General features: G+C 38.6%; 1 long non-coding RNA gene across 1 annotated transcript; it reads left to right on the top strand.

Moving 5' to 3' along the window:
* Nucleotides 1-9,078: 9,078 nt before the first annotated feature.
* LOC134660749 (uncharacterized) lies at nucleotides 9,079-9,658 on the top strand. Its single transcript, XR_010097899.1, has 2 exons — nucleotides 9,079-9,346; nucleotides 9,383-9,658. It is a non-coding gene; the product is annotated as an uncharacterized LOC134660749 (long non-coding RNA).
* The last annotated feature ends 1,228 nt before the right edge of the window (nucleotides 9,659-10,886 follow it).

Raw genomic sequence — 10,886 nt, 5'->3', positions numbered from 1 at the left:
GTTACCTATAGATAACATTCAAACCAATTTGCAAAACATTTATCACCTATTAACTATTAAAGCCAAGATAACTGACCAATACATGATTATAGAGATCCGTATTCCACTTGTGAGCCGAGTTAGTTATGACTTATACAACATTATACCCATACAACACAGTACAGGAAGAAACATGATATCGATTATCCCTATAGAAAAATACATAGCTATCAATTTACGAAAGGATTCCTATTTGCCTATAACGGATAAGGAAATTGAGCAATGCATTACTCGAGACGTCACAACATATATGTGCTACCTCAAAACTCCAGTTTTCAAAATGAATTCCGATAAAGACCTCTGCATTAAAAATGAAAATTATCAATGCAAAGTAAACACAGCTGCTTGTCAAAACAAATGGATAAGTCTATCGAAACTGAACCAGTACCTTTACTTCTGTTGTGACGCGTGTCATTTGCGCACGCTATGCAAGAGTCAAGTTACGTCTCAGACGGTATCCCAGAAGAACATTATTAACGTAGACGAGGATTGCGTTGTGAAAACTGATAACTTTACTATTCACACGCATCAAAATATGCAAAGCAAAGTTAATGTGAAACTAAACATACTAACACCGGAAATAGACCCCATAAACCACATTATAAACATAACATTATCTGACTACGAAAATAGCACTAGCGATAGCCCATACAATGAGAAAGAATTAAAGGACTTAGGAGACAAAATAAACACTATGAAACAGAATCAACCTCTTCTGGACAACTACTCCTCAAATGACATACATCATTATACCGCTATATATTGCCTATGGGGTGTAGTGATCATCGGGATAATTATTTAGGCGAGTCGAAAGACGCGCTGCCAGTGAAAGCTCAAAGTAGCACCACCATCGATAATTACGGAACCACAAGGAGCAGCTGATCCAGTACGTGTCGCCGGGCAGGGCCAGGCACAGGAGCCGTCCCCCGCTCCGCGCACGCGCAGCCCTCGCGGACGCCGCGGGCTGGCACGTCATTGCAGCGTCAGTGATAGTGATAAGTGCAGTGCAAATGTGAAAAAAGCGGCCAAGTGCGAGTCGGACTCGCCCATGAAGGGTTCAGTATTTAGGCGATTTATGACTTATTAAAAAAAAACTACTTACTAGATCTCGTTCAAACCAATTTTCGGTGGAAGTTTACATGGTACATCGTATATTTTTTTTAGTTTTATCATTCTCTTATTTTAGAAGTTACAGGGGGGGGGGACACACATTTTACCACTTTGGAAGTGTCTCTCGCGCAAACTATTCAGTTTAGAAAAAAATGATATTAGAAACCTCAATATCATTTTTGAAGACCTATCCATAGATACCCCACACGTATGGGTTTGATGAAAAAAAAATTTTTGAGTTTCAGTTCGAAGTATGGGGAACCCCAAAAAATTATTGTTTTTTTTCTATTTTTGTGTGAAAATCTTAATGCGGTTCACAAAATACATCTACTTACCAAGTTTCAACAGTATAGTTCTTATAGTTTCGGAGAAAAGTGGCTGTGACATACGGACAGACGGACAGACAGATAGACAGACAGACATGACGAATCTATAAGGGTTCCGTTTTTTGCCATTTGGCTTCGCAACCCTAAAAAGTGGAAAAGTGTGATAAACTTGAAAACATTGAATTGAAGCAAGTGGACAGAAGTTGCTCGCCAGTGTTCCGACAAACATCGTTTAGAAAATAATTACTTAGATTTAGAAACATTGTTTTCACCTCAGCAGCTCGAACAAGGGTACTTTGCTACTTAAAAACAGTGAGCAAAATCGCATTTTGCTCACTGAGTGAGACAAAATGAGCAAAATGCGATTTTGCTCACTCAGTGAGCAAAACGTGATTTTGCTCACTGTTTTTAAGTAGCAAAGTACCCTTGTTTGAGCTGCTGAGGTGAAAATTTAATTGTTGGTATATCTTAAGAAAACATGAGTGAATAGAGGTAAGTGATGAAGAAGGAATACATTTTTCGGGTTCTCTAATATGTTCTCACTGCTGAGGTGAAAAATGTTGTGTACTACACGAGACCAAAGTTATTTACATCTCGTGCGCTTTTGAGTCCCTTACTACGCTCAAGATTCTAAATTAGATTCACTCGCTACGCTCGTGAATCTATTATAGAATCTTTCGCTTGCACGGGACTCAAAATAAGCACTCGAAGAAATATCAAACTTTGATCTCTTGTTGTACAAATAACTATTATCATCCTTGTATCACTTAAATATCTTAGCAACTCATCCCATCTCACCGTTTGCCCCCGTCAAGATGTTCGGTGCAATGCACCTTAACACGTTTCAAGCCTCGTGCGGCGCGTGCGTCTAGTCAGCAAAAGATGCATTACTCAATAATTTACAGTAAAACTACTTTTAGTGTACTTTTCGGGACCATCGCGACCGGGTGCATTCGAAATTAACATTCACTATTTTTACTAACATTATAACATTTTAGACTTAACTTATTTAACATTTTAAACTCTAACATTAAACATTGTAATACAATAAACCCCTTTTTGTTTTTAGGGTTCCGTAGCCAAATGGCAAAAAACGGAACCCTTATAGATTCGTCATGTCTGTCTGTCTGTCCGTCTGTCCGTCTGTCCGTCCGTATGTCACAGCCACTTTTCTCCGAAACTATAAGAACTATACTGTTGAAACTTGGTAAGTAGATGTATTCTGTGAACCGCATTAAGATTTTCACACAAAAATAGAAAAAAAACAATAAATTTTTGGGGTTCCCCATACTTCGAACTGAAACTAAAAAAAAATTTTTTCATCAAACCCATACGTGTGGGGTATCTATGGATAGGTCTTCAAAAATGATATTGAGGTTTCTAATATCATTTTTTTCTAAACTGAATAGTTTGCGCGAGAGACACTTCCAAAGTGATAAAATGTGTGTCCCCCCCCCCTGTAACTTCTAAAATAAGAGAATGATAAAACTAAAAAAAATATATGATGTACACTACCATGTAAACTTCCACCGAAAATTGGTTTGAACGAGATCTAGTAAGTAGTTTTTTTTTTATACGTCATAAATCGCCTAAATACGGAACCCTTCATGGGCGAGTCCGACTCGCACTTGGCCGCTTTTTTGCTACTACTCTCCGGACGTTTTAACATCACCGCCAACCCGCAACCCGCACAGAAGAGAATTAAAAATTCGTTTCATCTTTGCGTTTGGGTCTCGTTGGTCCAAATAGCCCCTTGGCGCTAAATAGGTTAAACATTAACTAAATTAGGATACGTTGTAGCTTCCATTATAATAAGACATTGTATTTGATGAATACGCGAAGCTGGCTATACTACGTAATTGCTGGTGACTGTACATATATCTATATGTTGTTCCTCGATGTCTGTGTATATTTAAAAACGGTTGTCATCATCCTTAGATCAATAATTTTGACATATGCTTCCGATTTTGAGACGTATATTATAGTATACATTTAAAATAAATGTCAGTTGATGTTATTTAGCCACGGCGGGAAATAAAAGAGTTGGCCCGCAGTTACCCATACAAATACTTCTATTACAAATATTATACATTCAGTGTCTATAAGATAGTGACGGCCTACGTGGCCAAATATATCGTAACATGCCTTTGTTACCATAGGAATAGGGATGTGTCTCGATATATTTGGCCACTTTGCCCGTCACTGTCTATTTGATGCCGACTTGTTGACTGTACATCAAATAACCGATATATTTTTTTTAAATAGTTTCAGTTATTTCGACTTATTATTGTATGTAGAAACAATCAAAATATGTGTGTAAATAATCGGGTGTTTCTGCAATCGGTGACAACCCTAGCGTTGCCGTTGGTAGCTATGTATCGGCGCTGAAGCGTAGATTACCAAATAGATGTGGCATTAGACTACTCTCACCGCACAAGCACTTATGACATACTGTCAAAGAATTTAATTTCCTACCCATTTCGTACCTTGTCCCAGTGACAATCAATATGAGTCGCTAGAGACCTCATACTATTGTTACTGTGACAAACTACAAAATGGGTAGGAAATTCTAAATTCTTTGACTGTACGTTCAGTTCATAGATAAAATCAGGGCTCGGATACCGTTTTATTTCTCAAACCGATTTCGTTTGCGGTTACCGGTTCTATTGAGATACCGGTGTATGCTCAGTCTTGTCCGGTATACCTACTTTAAATTAATCTTTGGTAACCGGCCGCGTTTTCACCAGAGATGCGCGAGGATACGTAGCGATGTGTTTATTAAGAAGAAGCAAATGAAGCGATTATATTGTTTCTTAACTCTTAACAAAACCCATAGCTACGGATCCGCGCAAATCTCCGGTAGAAACGCAGCCTAAGAGTGACTTTACGCGGTGAGTGAAAATGCATAATCTACGGGTAGTAATCTGCGAGCAAGCAGCACACTTGCCTGGCAGACTCGAAAATGGCGGGTAGATGTAACCCACCCACCCCCACCAGCTAAAATGTATGTTTAACAACCCCCAACTTCCAGGGCTCCAAACTGTAGCTTGCTTTACCAATTGAGCCAATTGACAAGTCAAAGGCGGTCAAATCCGCACACCGCTCTGGTGTGCGAGCGCTATGTGCATAGCGCTGTCTCGCTCGCCAAAAGTGTAATTGTAATTTTGCAATATCAGGCCCGCCATACATAAATATGTATTAGAAATATATAATGTTGTATGAAAAATAATATATATTTTTAATCAAACTAATTGCCAATCCTGAATTTACTTATGTAAAGTGATAATATATAAAAAACAATGTTTAGTCAAAACGAGGTAACTTTTAATTTCCACGTTACATCTACCCGCATTTTTCCTATTTTCTATACAATTAAGAGCTGTGAAAAACTATCGGCTAGTTGTCTATTTATTGTCATTATATTCGCGTATGTATAAGCGTATTATTGTATTTAACTAAGTGATGCAGTATTGAATACGAGATTGTGTAGGTAATATAGCGGGATACTTACTGGCGACTGTACATAAGGTTCGTAATTTAGTATGTTATACTCCATTCCAGATAGAATTAGGGCTGAATTAGACGGCGTGCGAACTCGTATGCGATTTTAGTTATATTGAGAACTATGGGTTACATCCAATTCAGCTGACCAGTTGCCTTTAGACGCTAGCATTGACATATATCTAAGGACGGGCCTTACGGGCACTAAGAATGGGGCCAGTACAGCGGTGTCGCGCACACGAATTCGAGCCAACCGTGCAGTCTAACGCCACAACGCGATTGGTTGATGAGTTCGCATCACGCGCACGATTGGTCGCAACTAGTTGCGTCAGACTGCACGATTGGTTCGAATACGTGAGTGACACCGCTGAACTATAACTATTACTTATGAAAGCAGAAGACTATAAAAGATCGTATTAGATTCATAATTGTTACATATTTACCGTAACTTATTTTTAAAATGTGTTTTTCAATTAAAAGACACATGAAGATTGTTTACCAAATTTCGAATGCTAAAAAAAACGAAGTATAGTACCATTCTTAGTGCCCGTAAGGATAGAAGGAAAAGTGGTTCTTTAGCAAGTTTTAGGATGACAGTTAATAATAATAAGTAACATTTCTCAATTACACGCTCCTAACCTAGTACAATATGCCGGCTCGTTGAAAGCTTCTCGGGCAAAAACAGAGTCAGTAAGTAAAATATCGAAGTTAATATTTCCACCGAATTTATCCACCACAATCATTTTAGATTAAACGTTGTAAATAATGCTATATTCTAATTGTAGCTTACAAAAAATAAAGAATGTCCCCCAGTTTTTTTTACAAAACATCTAAAGAGGCAGAGGTCAACACCGCTCATTAAGTCATTACTGTCCGTGTAAGGTCATTACTGTCTGTCTACAATCTACAAATGGAATGTAGTGCATAATTATTTACCTTGGTATTTTCACGATAACGTACGAACGTGTCTTGGCTATTTCAGTCAGTCTCCGTACAAAAAGTACTGGGGTTGACTGAATTAGCATGACAAATACGAACGTTTCCGAGAAAATACGACAGAAAACAATTATGCACTAGGTACATCTGTACTTTTGTATTCATTCACGTCGTATCAAAATAGAAGTTGTTTGTTGTACAACTTGACAGAAAAGGTTTAGAATCTCTGATCACAGACTGGAGAAACTGGCTTCTAATACCAAGTCTATAATATAAAGTTATCTGGAATGTAGTATAGTACCCGCTGAATGTATTAGTAACACTGAGATTGAAAGAGTTTTGCAGAGAGAACACAGGTTGTGTATTGTGTATACTGTATACTATTGTAACAAAGTCAGGACACGGCGTAGAAACAACTCTTTAGGATATACGTATGTACCTATTTGTAGTATTTATTATTCATTCAAACTGTTTTCTGTTCCTAACATTGTAAACACGTTACGAGGGTCAGACCTAGGTAGCTCAGCCAGCCTATTATGGATAGCTTTATCCATCTTTATCCACGTGATAAAATAACTGTCACTGTTTAACACCGTGGGAAAGAAAGTGACGGACACCGTTTTATCACGCTGTCACGTAGACAAGAACGACCATCATATCCGTACTGGGATTATTATAGCACAGGCGTGCCAGTGCAATTTTAAACGTCAAACTTTAATGATGTCCCAACAGTGTTTGAATAGAGCGGTCTCTACGTCGTGTCTATGTTGCTCTCGCCTCCCCTTGATGTACAATTACAATCCTGCATATTTATTATTTAGCTGTTAAATGCCATACAATTAATGTAATTTATATTTAACTTTCGTTTGGCAGTTTTTAAACGAAACCGGAGCTGTTACAGGTCAGTCTTGTGTAATAATTATTTTAATTATTAAAATGTTATTAATTATTATAATATTGTTTGTGTCGTCCGTTCGTCTACCGTTTGTATATTCTTGATTTTACTTGTGTAGATAGTCCGGTTTCGAACTAAGTATTTTTATTCCTAAATGTATAGTATTCATAAGTAGGTGTTATTTGAAAATTTTGTCGACATTTTGTCGCGCGCTGACAATGCCTCGGCTTAAATAAAACGCCATCTTCTTTGGTTATATGTAAATGGTTATTTTATTAATTGTTCCCCCGTAAAATAGGGAGTATTACTGCAATGTTTTGCCGCCAGAGTGCAGCACTAGCGACGTAAGTATGGCATTGAGTAACTTTAACATACTGTACCTTAAACTGTTTTTTGACAAGTTTTCACAGACAATCAAATATGACATTGATACATCAAGGCGGTTTGTTTACAAAGGGCCTATCGGGAAACGCGAAATCGAAACTCGGCTATCTGGCTCTTTATGTCTCGAATATGCAAGAGTGATGTGAGGTTAGATAACAAAATTTCGACTCCCTCGTTTGCTGTAGTAGACCCTTAGATTATGACTTACTGTGGGAGTGGCGCCCCCAACGCAGAGTTTTGCGATATTATATTTTGTGGAAAAGTGCACTAAGTGGGGCAATGGGCACGCCAATTAGGTAAAATTAAATTTTAATAGTTTGCTTCAAAATAAAATACATTGCACATTGAAATCAAAACTTTCCTTTAATCAGTTACAAAACGGTAACAACAGTTCAGCTGAACATAACATAAGGCACCTCACTCAGGTCTGTCGAAAGAGACGCGGCTATACAATAGAAAGAGACCTTAATAGAGGACTTAAAAATAATATGCAACGTGCTCTTTCTATCGTTCGACCGCGTCTCTTTCCCTTTATTATTTAGAATCACAGGATTATATCATTGATCTTACAAGTTTAGGAAGTCTGGTTCGCAATATGACCAGGATAAAAATAGTACCATTGCTCGACACTGCACCTGTAGTTTAAAATTTCATTAAGGGTGTCGAACATTGGAACGAGACTTGCGTATATTTACACAAAAACTGTGACGTTCCACGACGAAAGGTACCTTATGGCGGTCGGCGCTTACGCCGTTATCAGCGGCGCCTCTATACTAATGCGGTACTAATACGCGAGAGACATGTGTCCTTCACGAGTGAGTGATTCAATTTCAAACTAACTATATATTTTGATTGAACTCGCGCACTCTTCAACTCACTGATGATTTATCTCGCTGAGTAACTCAGTCGCTCAGTGTTCCTTGCGCGCTCTTTCCCACTCATGATTCGAATTAGCCGGCCGAGCGTGAAGAGCGAGACATTATCTCTACTCACTCTTGAACAATATACTCTGCAGATCCACTGAGCGAACTGAGTGATATATATCACCGCAAGCGAAAGATTTCAACTCGGTGAAGCGTTTTGCGCATCTCTACTACGCGACGTAAGCGCACACCGCCGTGAGCTACCTTTCATCGTGGAATGTCACAATTACTTAATGACCCCTATATGTAGATACATAATTGGTAGATTGTTCATAGAAATGACCAATAACGTAAACAAATTATTATATTTTTTTTTATGTGATAGTCAGCAGACGAGCCGCCTGATGGGAAGCGGTCATCGTCGCCCATGGACATAAGCAACATCACAGGAGCCACTTAAGCGGGGTTATTCCCACTAGTTACCACCAAGTTGTTACTACTGGGAATTTTTTTCCCACCTTTTACCACTGGTAACTACTGGGAAAAATTATTCCCAGTAGTTACCACCAACTCGGTTTAGTGGTAACTACTGGGAATTTTTATTCCCAGTAGTTACCACCAAAATTTTGTTAGAGTTAAATACTAATAAAAACAGTATAAATAGTAAGAGTACAAATACAGAGTGATTTTGAATTACCTAATAAAATCACTTAAAAAATAATCTAAATGGATTATTAAATTTATTCTTACATATATTATAGTTTTTGTACTAGTACCGGTTAAACTGTTTAACTATATTTTTGGTCACTTTTAAGGCAGTTGACTAAACACTAATCAACTAACAATTATTTATTAAATCACTCGATATTTATACTGTTTTTATTAGTATTTAACTTTAACAAAGTTTTGGTGGTAACTACTGGGAATAATTTTTCCCAGTAGTTACCAGTGGTAAAAGGTGGGAAAAAAATTCCCAGTAGTTACCACTGGTATCAACTTGGTGGTAACTAGTGGGAATAACCCCTTAAGCGTTGCCGACCCTTGAGAACCCTAAATACCCGCTTCTTGAAGAGTCCCATGTCGTAGCGCAAAGGAAATACCTCAGGAGGCAAGTCATTCCACATTCTGCACGTTCTGGGAAGAAACGAGCGAGATGCCCGCTTATTCTTGGTGTGCCATGTATCTAAGAAGTGGGGATGAACTTTGCTCCTTTGGCGGGAGGTGCGGTGATAAAAACGAGACGATGGCACCAAATCAAAAAGTTCTTCCGAGCATTCCCCATTGTACAGACGGTAGAACATGCAAAGAGAGCCAACGTCTCTCCGAAGGTTCGGGATCGCCGACAATACGAACTGCCCGCCGTTGGATGGAGTCAAGAGGAAGGAGCTGGTATTTCGGGGCGCCAGACCAGAGATGAGAACAGTACTCCATATGAGGTCGAACCTGCGCTTTATATAACAAAAGCCGGTGACTAGGTGTGAAGTACTGTTTGGCTCTGTTAAGCACCCCAAGCTTTTTGGAGGCCAGTTTGGCTTTATGTTCCAAATGACTACGAAACTGGACTTCGTTCGTAATGTCGACACCAAGTATCCCGATACTTTTAGCCATGGTAAGGGGAATGCCCTGAAACTTTGGCGCCGTGACAAATGGGACTTTTTTAGAGGAAAACGCACAGACTTGTGTCTTACAAATTTCTAATATTACGAGTAATACATAGCTCGACTTGGCGGGGGCACAGCCGTGCCCCCAGATATACCTACATGCACTTTTACTCGTAAAGATCGAGCATTACCAGCACCAATGGAGCGGCAGCTGACGTCTATTAAATAGAGAACAAATCTGCTTACATTATTGGTATCTTCCATCGAAGCTTGCTATACATACAGGATTGGTTGCGCCCTTATTTCATTCAAAAAATTTAAAAATAACTACATAATTATTTCAAGTCCTGTTAATTCATATTTATAAATTACATGTCAAACATGTTTGGACGACACAGATAATGTATAATAGTTAAGTATTTATTTTTTGAAATGGTGTACCTACATTTTTAAAGGCACTTGGGTTGCTGTTGGTTATCACACTTATCACTATTATCAGAATATATAGCGATATATAATAAGCCCCTACCCCTACTTCGCGTGAAAAGTATAAATATTTCCGTTAGAGCTATAAATACATATATGTATTATAGGGGTCCCGTTGTTTCCCATAAAGTTTAAAGTCATAATGTATTGTTTGTCATATTATCATTAGTCATAAAACTGAAACCGTTAACATTTCAGGATTTTCGTTAGGTTATCCTATAGATAGGTTAGATTTGTTTTATGGCAATCCTGAAAAGTGACGCGTTTCTGAACCAAATGAATTATGAATAACGAAAATTCGGACAAACAATACATTATGGCTTAAAACTATTTGGGAAACAATAGAGACCCATGTATTATAGTGTAGTGAATGGTAAATTTCCCGCTGTATCTCTGTGCCATGACATTACATAACTACTTAATATATTAGGGTGTAAACTCAAACCACACGAGTTTAGCTCAACTAAAGGTACTGATATTCGCTATGCATTCGTTATGTAAGAATCTTACCGATCATTCGGAGTTCAACCTTTCGTTAAACATATTCGATTAAACCAGTATAAATAGTGGTTTTGAATTATAAAGCCCCGTCTCCATATCGCGCGGCAAACCATCGAACATTGGCTCGCGCGGCAGCCGCGCGCAATGGATACCGGGCTGCCGCGCGAGCGAGCGAGTTGGCTCGCGCGGCAGCCCGGTATCCATTGCGCGCGATGTTCGATGGTTTGCCCCGCGATATGGAGAG

This window comes from Cydia amplana, chromosome Z, assembly GCF_948474715.1.
Source record: "Cydia amplana chromosome Z, ilCydAmpl1.1, whole genome shotgun sequence".
NCBI classification, from domain to species: Eukaryota; Metazoa; Arthropoda; class Insecta; order Lepidoptera; family Tortricidae; genus Cydia; species Cydia amplana.
This window is presented reverse-complemented; position numbering and strand designations above follow the sequence as displayed.